This window comes from Pristis pectinata, chromosome 39 (genome assembly GCF_009764475.1).
Source record: "Pristis pectinata isolate sPriPec2 chromosome 39, sPriPec2.1.pri, whole genome shotgun sequence".
NCBI classification, from domain to species: Eukaryota; Metazoa; Chordata; class Chondrichthyes; order Rhinopristiformes; family Pristidae; genus Pristis; species Pristis pectinata.
This window is the reverse complement of record NC_067442.1, coordinates 6,103,545-6,116,392: the sequence shown is the minus strand read 5'-3', so window position 1 is coordinate 6,116,392 and position 12,848 is coordinate 6,103,545. Positions and strand designations below refer to the sequence as shown.

General features: G+C 45.6%; 1 pseudogene; it reads left to right on the top strand.

Moving 5' to 3' along the window:
* LOC127587185 (deleted in malignant brain tumors 1 protein-like) overlaps nucleotides 1-12,848 on the top strand; it is a 143,103-nt pseudogene that overhangs the window by 45,482 nt on the left and 84,773 nt on the right.

Genomic DNA, 12,848 nt, shown 5'->3' with positions numbered 1-12,848 from the left:
AGTGTGAAATGGTGGAGGGAAGGGGTGGAGCAAGTGCTGGGAGACGGCAGATGGATCTGTCACCATCCGTCATTTGAAACTCCTTCATCTCTCCTTAAGCCAGTGGACTCTTCCCACACTTCTCGCTGCCTCTGTAAAGCAGCCAGCATAATCAGCACAATCAAATCTCCCATCCGCGCCGAACATTCCCTCTTCTCCCCCTCCCATCAGGCAGAAGATACAAAAGCCTGAAAGCACGTTCCACCAGGCTCAAGGACAGCTCTGTTATAAGAATATTGAAAGGTCCCCCAGTACGTTAAGATGGAATCTTGTCCTCACAATCTACCTCGTTGTGACAGAGCACCTTATTGTCTGGCTGCACTACACTTTCTCTGTAACTGTTACACTTTATTCTTCATTCTGTTATTGTTTATCCCTTGTACTACCTCAATGCACTGTTGCAATGAAATGATCAGTATGGACGGTATGCAAAGTCTCCGCAGAAATATGGACTCTTTATTTCCCTGCATATGTGCTGTCTGACCTGCTGAGTTCCTCCAGCATTTTTTTTGTGTATAGACCGGCGAGCAAGACATGTTTTTCATTGTACTTCGGTGCATGTGACAATAGTAAACCAACTTACCAATTTACCCTCTTGTTTTTCATATCCCATGGGAGAAATAAAGATTTTGACTGCACCACCTATGCCTCTCGTGATGTTATATACTTCTAATTTACGTTGTCATACATTCGCTTCACGTTCACTTCACAATTCTACCATCCACTTACAACGCGGGCCACTTTGCATTGGGCATTTGGCCTGACAACGTGCTCTTCTTCAGCATGTGGTACGACCCAGGAGCACCCAGTGGAAATGCACATGGTGACAGGAAAAACTGGAAACCTCCAGGGAGAGCTCGGACCGTCGGCGGATCAATTCGTCAAGCACGTTCTGAGCAGCTAGCCGTGATCGTACAGTGGTTAGTACTCTGCGTTGTGGCCGCAGAGCTGAGCTTTTAAGGGCAGGCAGGGTAGTGTAGCGGGAAGCGTAACGCTATTACGGCGCCAGCGACCCGGGTTCTATTCCCGCCACTGTCTGTAAGGGGTTTGTACGTTCTCCCCGTGTGTCTGCGTAGGTTTTCTCCGGGCGTTCCGGTTCCATCCCACATTCTAACGACGTACGGGTTAGGAAGTTGTGGGCATGTTGTGTTGACACCGGAAGCGTGGCGACACTTGCGGGCTGCCCCCAGAACACTCTGCACAAAAGATGCATTTCAATGTGTGTTTCGATGTACATGTAATGAACAAAGATATTTCATCTCACGTTCGTTTCGTCCACTTAACCAGCCGGGATCTCCGGGTGGTCAACCATTTTAATTCCACTTCCTATTCCCACACCGACTTCTGTCCATGATTTCTTCAGCTGCCAAGTTGAGGCTAGATGCAGATTAGAGGAACAGCGCCTCATATTCGGCCTTGGTCGTCTCCAACCTGACAATATGGACATCGATTTCACTATCTTCCGGTAACACTTCCCTTCTGTTCCCCTCTCCTCCTTCTTATCCCACCCCCCCATCATCCTTTCTCATTCTCCTCCGTCGCCCTCTAGATCTGCTCGTCACTCACACACTCCTCCCTCCGATTCCCCTCCTCACATCTTTCCCTTTATTCCATGCCCCACTGTCCTCTCATTTCAGATTCCACTTTCTTCAGCTCTTGGTTACGCACCTATCACCGAGCTTCTCACATCATTTCCAATCTCCACCTCCCTCACCTGCCCATCACCCTCCTCACCTGGATCCACCTGACACTCCTTCAGCTCTTGATCCACCCCTCAGCACCCCCCACCTTTTCACACCGGCCGTCTCCCCTCTTTCATTCCAGTCTTGATGAAGGGTCTCGACAGCCAACCGAAAGCAGAACAATGTTTCAGGTCGATGAGAACCCAATGGAAATGGTGAATGAGAATCACTGTATTTTCATTTTATTGTGAGATGTTTTAGAGTAGTTGCCGATCGGTTTCGGAAACATGTGTAACACGAAACTGTCTCTGGAGAAAAAGTCAACCCGAAAGCAGATGTTACATTTACTGCATTTCCCCCCGTCGAATAACAGTTCGGAATCTTTCCGCCTTGTTTAAATTGTCGCATTTTAAACTACCGTATAAAATCTAGAATTTATGCGTGCATTCCCTCTGAGCAAAAAGCGAGTTGTCACGTCGTTCAAGGTCGAAAAGAAACTTCCAGATGAGAATTTCCAAATGCGGCACTGCTTCCGGTGAGGGATTCCACAAATCAAGAAATAACTCTTTGCCAGACCAGGTCCGCAGCAGCAACCGTCAGCTTCCAGTCACCAACTGCTCGAATGCTCCATCGCACTCCAACTGCAACTCCCACTCTGGCACCTCTCTCAGCCGCCTCCCACTTTGTTCCAATGAAGCTTATTATAGATGTGAGGAATAGCGCCATCTACCCCGACTTGACACCTTGCAGTCTTGAGGAGAAAACAGATTCAGCCATTCCATTCTTGTATCGTATATTTACAGAGTTGATATTTTCCCAATCTCTCCCCCTCGGATATATCCAATTTAACTTGCTGCTCCAATGTACAGATGCAGACATAAATTTATCACCCTCTTTCTTCTCGTCGCACTACCATTTCAGCAACACTATCGCTCTTGCCGGCTATCGAATCACAAGGTTTCTGCTTTGTTCACTTTCTTTCACCCACCTCCTCAACCATTGCAACTTTGGTTTCCGTGCGTTCTCCTTCCTTAAGGAAGGTCATCAGACAAGTGTTGGAGAAAGTGTGACATCAAACAGTGTCAGCGTTCAGAGGTGCAAATTGACGGTGTGTGGAATAATACTGGTTAAGGAAACAACTAAACCCGTGCAGAGGTCAATAACAGAGACCTCTTGCTCTGAGTGGAGTGAGAAATAGGGGCAGCTGGCAAAAATGAAATGGGGGCGTTGTATTGATCCATGCAGGGCCAGATGGAGTCAGAAGAGTGAGTGCATGATAGAAGTCAAAGAACATGAACCAGGTACAATCAGGAGCAATCGGTAAGCCGGTATCGCTCCTTTGCTCAGCAGAAGTTAAGAATCCCATCAAAATAGTGTCTGTACGAGTATGGGGTGGGGGGCGGAGGACAGGGGGAGGTTAGACATAGATTGCTACATAGGTTTAGAGACTGAAAATGGAAGAGTGTCAAGTGTGATCATTATAGGCTTTGAAAATGGGGCTGATGAGTTTAAGAAGAATATTGATCCTTTTAAAAGGAAGCTGCAAATTGACGACTGTACACCCCCCAGGAATCGCGATTAGGATACCAGACAGGATACACCATAGAAATAAAACTTGAGATATTCGAAGCATCAAACCCAATTACAATTGCGTGGAACTATTTACCGAGGGAGACAGTATCTGCGAGGAGTTAATAATTCAAGTCAAAATCAAAACAGGAAATTCTGTCATCAGTATCTGCGGGAAGAGAAATGATTACCGTCTCATGTCCAATATACGTTGTCAAAGCTGAGGAAGAGAAGAAAGAGTTTAGTTTTCAGTAGCAGACACAACGGGAGAGGGATGAGTAGACCAAAGGGAATATCCCTGATAGGCTGAGATTAAATATATAATTGCAGTGGGTAGAGAACCAAATGGAAACAATCTATTTCTTAGATATGTAAGGTGTAACTAATATCAAGGCTATGGGATATTCCCAGCAAGCAGACTCAGTTGGTAGAAATAGACAAATGGTGCAGCCTCCCGGACTAAATATCGAATTCTCCAAATTTAGTTAGCTCAGCATTCCTTTCTATCTGTGGCAGAACTGGCCGTTTCTGCCTGTCTTCGTTTTGGCTCAGTTTCTCTGTGAAACGTCGACGTTGTCCTCAGCTTTTGGAGAATTGCACTGTCCTGCATCTGAAGTACCGCTGGCAGAAGGCTAGAAATTCCTGCCGGCGAGTTGCACCTGCTGCTCCGACCACGAAGCCAATAGACATATGCACACACATATATATGCACGCAATATATACACACAGCCCGCCGGCGCCAGCGCCACCTCTGTCGCTTCACCCACTCAGCCAATTACGTGCCGCGCTTCTGTCAATCACTCGGACGAGAGAAGTAACATCATTTGTTTTGCCACACTGCACGGAGGAAATATAACTCCGCTGAGTGCAACCTGTGGGATAAATGAGCTTCGTGTTTGATTTGAAAATCTGGAAACTGAGTGGAAGGATTATAAGTAGGCCGAGACTGAAATAAGAACTTAAGAACAAGGTGCAGAAGAAGGCGGTCTGGTCCCTCAGACCTGCTCGGCCATTCATGAGTATCATAGCGGACTCATTTTCCTATACCATTCCATATCCCGTAATATCTAGAAAGCTACTTAATGAAACCAACAGAATGAACCCAATGACTGAGGATCCATGCGCTGCTCCCCCCGGTAGAAAATTCCAAAGATTGGCCATATGGTCATATATCGGTCGTTTGATTAAAAAAATCGCCTCCCACCCGCTCCCCTCCATTTGTGCAGCAGGTACCCCGATATCTGCCTCTTCGGTCAGAGACAACAATTCAATAACGGAGTCACCTCAGCTCTCCGGGTAGAAAATGCCTGCAGTCTGAGTGAACCAAATTGGCCAAATTTAGTCCTAAATGACATTGGCCTTAGTTGGAGGATGTGGCACACTTCCCCCCTCCCCCGCTGACACTCTGTCGTCCCGAAATCAATTTTCCCTTTCTGTCCGCTGTAAATAACACAGTGCCACAAGGTCGATTCGAACAAATACCTTTATTAGCAGTGCACCGCTAGGAGAATTCTCTTCAGCACTCACTAAGAGTCGCTTCCCGAGTTTTTCCCGAACAAAGGGCAGACAGACTTTTATACAGGAATTGTCACGCACATCCCATGCAAACGGCGCCGCGAGTTTCGGTCAAGCTATAGAGATCCCGAGACAGCTATCACACCTTTTGTCTTATTATAATTGAGTTATAATCAAGGATTTCAAAGGCAGGTATCACCCTTCATTGTTCAGACCAAGTCTTCACCTCGATGTTAATTACACTCAGTATCGCCACCGTCTGACATATCGGAATGGTTCGTTACCCGAAACAAAGGCAATTAACATACTTAACATTCCAACCTAACTAGTGGGTCAGCAGCTTGCTAGTCCTTGCTAAAGAAATATAAATGCATATATATATATTTTTTGCCAGTTATAGGAATGGTTGCAATTCTTAACCCTTCACTTCCTCAACTCGACGTTCTTTCTCTGGTTGAGAAACACTGAGCATATTGACTTGCAAAGCTTAAAGTTCCCCTTTCAGTTCCGCGTGAACAAATGAAACTCACACACGCGAAACCATTTCGGGACTTACGTCAACTACAATCGGCAGAATTTGCAGGGGTTGGTTAGACAGAACGGAATAACTTGACCGTGGAGGTGGACAGGTTCTAGAAATGAATGCATTGCAACTGGAGCAGGCATTGCACCAACTCAGTGTTTTTGAGAGTGGCATCTGCGCTGACCACACTCTTCACAGGCTGCAGGGCGCAGTAAGGACCCATTCTAAAAGGACGCTGAACCTAAAGTAATGCCCATCTGTAGAAAGACCAAAGTGATTGACAGGGCTAGGAATACTCTCCGAGTTGGCCAGTCTCTATGGACAGTGAAACATAACTAACGTATAGAGACAATGGCCCTTCATCTATCTACACAGAGGATGTCTCACTCCCTGAACATTAGTTTTCTGCTTTTTATTTAAGGAGCTGCAGATTTTGCTTCAATCTATTTAACGCCTCAGGTGAATAACTTTTATCTCAGACCTGAGAGAAATTAAAAATCAAACGTGTTCTAAGTTGCAGAGATAGTTACGCAGATAAAAACGACTGCAGATCGTCGAGTGTGAAAGAACTGAGGAGAACCTTTGAAGAACTCAGCCGGTCAGGCAGTATCGTTAGTATAGTCGTGCACCATATCCATAGGTAACAAAATAAATAAAAATGCTGCAAAGAAAATTATCAGTTACTATCGTTTTCCTTAATTCTCTTCAAATGCTCATTTCTCTCTGCTTCTGATCTAACCAGGTTGTCCCCCACACCGCCGCCTCCATCGTATTGCTCCCCGACCTGGTTCCATCTGTCTATCATCCACTCCGTTAACCTGCTCCTTCCCCACTGGTTGCATCCGCTCATCGTCCCTCCCCTATGGTGTTCCACTTATCACGTCCCTCAACAGAGTCCAGCATCTCTAGCCTCTGTGCCTCTACTTAACACCTTCCAGCCTCTATCTCCATCTCCACCCTCCCTCCCTCAACCCGCTCCATTTGCCTCCTTTCCCATCTCCCTATCTGTCTTCAACGCTCACCGAACAGAAACTGTGTCCCAACTTCACCCATCTCCCCGCCCACACCCACTCCAGCTGCCCATCATTTCCCTTCTCACTTGGTTCCACCTAAAGCCTGTCAGCTCCTGCCTCACCCCTTTAATACTAGCTACCTCCCCTGGACACTCTCATTCGACCGTCCCTCTGCCTCCACAGATGCTGCTCGACTTGCTGAGTTCCTCCAACGGTTTGTTTTGTCTGTGCTCCAGATTACAGCATCTGCAGTCTCCTCTGGATCACAAAACAGCTGGTTGACGGCCTTATCGTTTTGCCCCAACGTCATTCCCAGAATGGAAAGATGCAGTCAGTTCCAAGACACAGGCGCTGAGTTTCTGCTAATGCAGGAATGCTGATAATTATATTGGGATGTGAATTTGGTGGTGGGGCATGGGGTTTGGTGGCTGGCGCACCTGTTGCCTGGCAGCGGTTGCACTTGGTGGTAGATATTACGTACCGTGATCGAGATGTTGAAGTTCAACTAGTTCTCGCTCTATATGAATGGCACCGTTCGCCTTTCTTGCCACAGTAGCGGAGGGCGTGTCCGTTGAGACGAGTGGCAAGTGTGCTGGAAATATACCAGTCCTTCTGTTTTATTTTTGAGAGCATCGCCGTGAATTTTGTCATACAACCACCCAGATCAGCTGAAGGTATGCAATGTTCTCTTAAACATGTGCAAAACGAAAAGGTTTAGAGCGGGACGGAGGAGAGGCGACAATTGTTTGGTCTCCGCCCTCTGCCCCAGACATCGTTCGAAGGCATGTAACTCCAGCTGCGACCTCGCTTCAGCTTGGATGTTTCATTTCGATAAGACAAACTAAGGGAAGATGCTGTAAACGGCAGGGTCCTGGCGAATGTGGTAGAACACAGAGACTGCGGGGTGCAGACACACAGTTCCTTGGAAGTGGCGACACAGATAGACAGGGTGATGAAGCAAGCGTTTGGCATGCTGGCCTTCTTCGGTTGGAATATTGAGGACAGGAGTTACGACGTCGGATTACAGCTGTACAAGACGGTAGTAAGGCCACATTTGGAGTCCTGCGTCCAGGCATCAGAAAGAAGTCATTAAACTGGAGAAGGTGCAAAAAATATATACGATTTTGTTGCCGGGACTGTATGGATTGGGTTTTAAGGAGAGGTTGGATAGCCTGGGACTTCTTTCCTTGGAGCGTAGGGGGCGGAGGGGTGACATTATAGAGATTTACTAAACGATGAGGGGCACTGATTAGGTAAATAACCAAAGTCATTTCAGCAGGGTAGAAGAGTCAAAAAGAAGCGGACCTACGTTTAAAGTAGGAGGGGAAATATTTAAATGGAACCTGAGGGTCAACTTTTTTACGCAGAGGGCGATGAGTATACAGAACGATTCTGCCGTAAGAAGTGGTAGAGTCGGACACAATTACAATATTTCAAAGGCATTTGTACAGCCGGATAGAAATGAGATATTCAAAGGGATCTGGGCCAAACATAAACTAGTTCAGTTTGGCAACTTGGTCGGTACGGACGAGATGGGCAGAAGGGCCTTTTTTCCCGTGCTGTATAGCTCTACGGCGTTATGACTCTATCGGATTGATGTTTTGAAAACATATTAACTGGCATGGCAATGTTTGTATTGTTTGGCGCCCGTGGACGTCATTATGATGTTGATAATAACCCGAGGAGTGGGTATCACGAGAAAAATGAGAGGCGATCTCATTGAACGGTCAATGTATCTTACAAGGTTTATCGGGATAGCTATCTCCCTGAGGCTGGCGTGTGGAGGCCATTGATTACAAACTTAAAGTAAAGGATTGGCCATTCAAAACTAAGAGGGGAATAACTGTCTAAAGCATGAACTTTGAATTCTCCCACTTAAAGTAATCCCTACCCCCTTTCCCCACAACACCCCCACCATGTTACACTTCTTCCCCTTCCTGGCCTATCTCACCTTTCTCTATCCCCTATTTTCCCTTTCTCTCCTGACCGTTGACCCATCCCCCGGTGGATCTGCTCACCCTTCCTCCCCGTACCTGCCTATCACTATCTCTTACCTGCATCTACCTATCACCACCCTGTGCCACCCCGCCTCCCCTCTTTTGTCCACCTATTCGCTACTTTGCTTTTCCCTCTATATAGGGCTTCCCCTTTTCCTATCTTCAGTTCTGAAGAGGGTCCTGACCCCAAATGTTGACCGCCTGCTTCTCTCCGCAGCTGCTGCTTGGTCTGATGAGTTCCTCCAGCACCATTATGTTTTTCATGTAGATTCTAGCATCTTCAGTCGTTTGTTTCTCCAACAAATATCAATAAGCTGGCCAATGAAACCAAGGAAATACCCATAGCAGATATTTTGACACAAGGGTGATCTGAATATTCAAATAGAAAAAATTATCACAGAAATCAGGAATTATGTGGTCATTACAGAGAAATGTTAATCAGGCAAAATGTAAAGATAATAAAAGAAGGTTGGACACGAAGGGCCGAATGACCTCGTCCCACTTATTTTGATTATTTTTATATATCTGCTCCTCTCATGTAGAGACCAAATTCTAATGTCAGGAGAAGCAAATTCCAAGAAATAATTCATAAATAGAAAAGCGAACAGTCAAGTAGAAAAAGGAAGCGTATGCAAGGTTAACAAGCTAAAATGAAATGGAGCCCTTCCGGATTATCAGAAAGCTAGAGAAGAACTTAAAAGGGGAATTAGGAAAGCAGGAGGGGTGACGAAACGTCTTTGGCAAAGAGGATGACTAAGGAGAGGGTAGGACCATTGAGAGATCGAGGTGGGAATATATGTTGAAGGTGGAGGACGTGGAGGAGGCCTAGATGAGGACTTTGCGTCAGATTTACCAAGGAAAATGTGGAAGATAGTGAGATCAGTGTGGGGTGTGCTAATACGCTCAGGCTTTTTGAGATAAAGAAAGAGGTAATGGTGGATCTCTTAAAGAACATTAAGAAGGAGAAGTCTTCAGGGTCCGATGGGATATACACCAGGCGAAGTATATTGATGAAGGTTAAACCATAGAACTAAAGAAAGGTTCAGCACAATATAAGCCCTTCAGTCCACAGTTGTGCCGACCTTTAAACCTCTCATAAGACTACCTAACTCCTTCCTACCACACATCTCTCTATTTTAAATTCTTCCATATGCTTATCTAGCAATCACTTGAATTTGACCAATGTACCTGCCTTCACCACCACCCCAGGCAGCGCATTCCATGCCCCAACCAGTCTCTGAGTAAATAAACCTTCCTCTGATATCGACCTTGAACTTCCCACTCATTACTTTAAAGCCATGCCCCTTGAATTGGGCATTGGTGCTTTGGGATATAGGCGCTGGCTGTCCACTTTATCGATTCCTCAATATCTTGCATACCTCTATCATGTCTCCTCTCATCCTCCTTCTCTCCAAAGATTAAAGCTCTAGTTCCTTTAGTCTCTCCTCATGATGCGTACTCTCAAAACCAGACAGCATCCTGGTAAATATCCTCTGCATCCTTTCCAACGCATCCGCATCCTTTCTATAATGAGGAGTCCAGAACTGGACACTGTACTCCATGTGTGGTCCAACCAGAGTTTTGTAGAACTGCATCATTACCTCGCGAGCTGTAGATTCTGTAGATGTTGAGCAATAGATGTTGTCTACATGGATTTTCGTAAGGCGTTTGACAAGGCCCCTCATGGTAGGCTCATCCAGTAAGAGACATGGGATCCACGGTGATTTGCCCGTTTGGATTCAGAATTTTCTTGCCCATGCAAGACAAGAGGATAGTGATCGAGGGGACTTAATCTGGCTCGAAGTCCGTGACTAGTGATGTTCCGCAGGGATCTGTATTGGGACCTCTGCTGTTTGTGATATCTTTAAATCTGAATGAAAAAGTGAATAGGTGGCTTGGTAAGTTTGTAGACGATACAAAGATTTATGGTGTTGTGGAGAGCGCAGGAAATCGCCAATGGCTGCGGCGAGATATAGATCTGTTGCAGATATGGGGGAAAATGGCAGATGGAGTTTAATTCGGCTAAATGTGAGGTGTTGTACTTTGGGAGGTCAAATGTAAAAGGACAATATACTGTTGACGACAAGACCGTTAACAGTGTAGATGTGCAGAGGGATCTTGGGGACCAAGTCCATAGCTGCTTGAAAGTGGCTGCACAGGTTGATCGTGTGGTAAAGAAGGCGTATGTCATGTTTGCCTTAGAATCATTGAGTTTAAGAGTCGGAAAGTTATGTTGCAGCTTGATGAAACCCTGGTTAGGGCGCATCTGGAATATTGCATTCAATTCTGGTCGCCTCATTGCAGGAAGGACGTGGTGGCTTTTAAGAGAGTGGAGAAATAGTTCACCAAGATGCTTCTTGGATTAGAGGGCATGTGCTATGAGAAGGTTTGGACATAAATTGGGTTATTTTCCCGTCAGAGGCTGGAGGGTGGGGGGCAGTCCTGATGGAGGTTTGTAAGATTATGAGAGGCATAAATACAGTTGGCAGCTGGTATATTTTTTCCCGTGGTCGAAACGTCTAATACTTGAGCGCATGCATTTAAGGTTGGGGGTGGGGGGGGGGGGGGTGGGGTGGTGGTAAGATCAAAGGAGATGTGCAGGGAAAGTTATTTTCATAGAGTGGTGGGTGCCTGGAATGCACTACCAGGGCTGCTGATGGAGGCAGATGCAATCGATGCGTTTAAGAGATTATTAGATAGGCACGAGAATGTGCAGAGAATGGAGGGAGATGGAGAGAAGGGATTGGTTTAGTTGAGCATTTAATTACTAATTTAATTAGTTCCGCACAACATCGTGGGACGAGAGGTTTGTTCCTGTGCTGACTGTTTCATATTTTATGTAAATAACCACATGACCGTAACAGAGAGAAGCTCGAACTTCCTCTTCCCAAGTGCACTGCCTCGGCTCGCTCATGTCTCCAGAGTTACCAGAGTTTGACCGTATTTCATTTGCACGGAGCACAAAGTATGAAGCGTTTGATCTTTAGTATCTCCGTTTTACTCACCTTTATCAACGCTGGTAAGTTATAGAAACAAATTAATTTCGATTGTGAGTTGCAATTTGAAAATCCCTCAATGCATTCTTTGCCTTTTCTGTTTATTTGTATCTCCTTCTCAGTGGTGTACTCGCAGAACCCTAACTACAGATCAAGAAAGAAACTTGATTTTACTCTATTTAAATTGCAGGACGCGCTCGGGTGGGTAAATTATTGTTCAGGCATTGAGAACGTCTAAACAGAAATGGTTCAGTTCACTTTGAAAATCGCAGCACATTGTGCCGAACGATCTTACTCCGGGGGAATCTATAACATTCGGCGGAAAACTCTCGAAAGGAATGGTACTCAGTCGGTCACAGAATGGTTACTTGTTCAGAAGTCGAAGTTTGTGAATTCGAACCCAAATCCTGATACTTAAGTGCAAAGGTGTCATTCGATAGCCCAGGAGATAAGTGAAGAACCGTTGCATTATTACAGTTGTCTTCCACAAGCGCGTTAAACTGTCGCTAATTGCTTTCATGACGTTAAAGAAACTTTTGTATCACTCGGTAGATGTATTGTAAGGACTTCCTCATGCAGAATGTCATAGGGTCATGCAGGGCAGGAACTGGCCCAACTGGTCGATGCCGACTAAGATCCCAATCTACGTTAGCCTCGCGTTTGGCCCATATCCATCCAAGCCTTCCCTTACCATGTACCTGTCCAAGTGCCTTTTAAATATTGTTAATGTAGCTACTTCAACCATTTCCTATCGCAGCTCATTCCATATACTGACCACTCTCTGGGTGAAAAAAATGCACCTCAGGTTCGTCTCAATTCTCTCCCCTCCCACCTTAAACCCACAGCCTGATTTCCCAAAATTCAATTGTAACGAATACGATGCAAATAAATCATTGACTGTGAATTTTATGGGACATATTGAGGCTGTAAAGACCCATATTGAGTCTGAAAAGACCCTCTGGATATTCAGGATATTTATTGTAGCAGATATCCTCTTGACTCAGAAGTGATGTGAATGTAGCAACGATGTTAAGACAAATATCACACACATATGTCACGGGTGGCGGCGGTTCCCCTCTGCCCTATCAGGAAACACACAAATAAAAGCACGCGGGCACATGCACACCACCACATCACGACCACCATTGTACGACAAACAATATCTGCCAGATCATTTCTTACTTTAGCCGTTGCATTGTTAACCATTTGTTGCACTCTGTGCCTCACTGCGAGCCTGTCAGTTGTTGAGCTGCGTGCTGTGTGGTCAGGCAAGGCGGAAATCACGTTCAAGGGTGCTGAGTTTGACAGAAAAGTTTTTCATCTAGATTCCAGCAGCTGCAGTCCTTTGTTTCTCTCGGAAAGTTTTGTTCATTTTACATGGAGAATGATTGATTGCTGCAGCGCGCTGGCAAAGCAAGTGCTAGAATTAGACACCGTTACTACGTTTAAGAGGGATTTACACAAAGAATTAAAGAGAGAATACATAATAAAGATATTGTCCAAATGTGGACAAA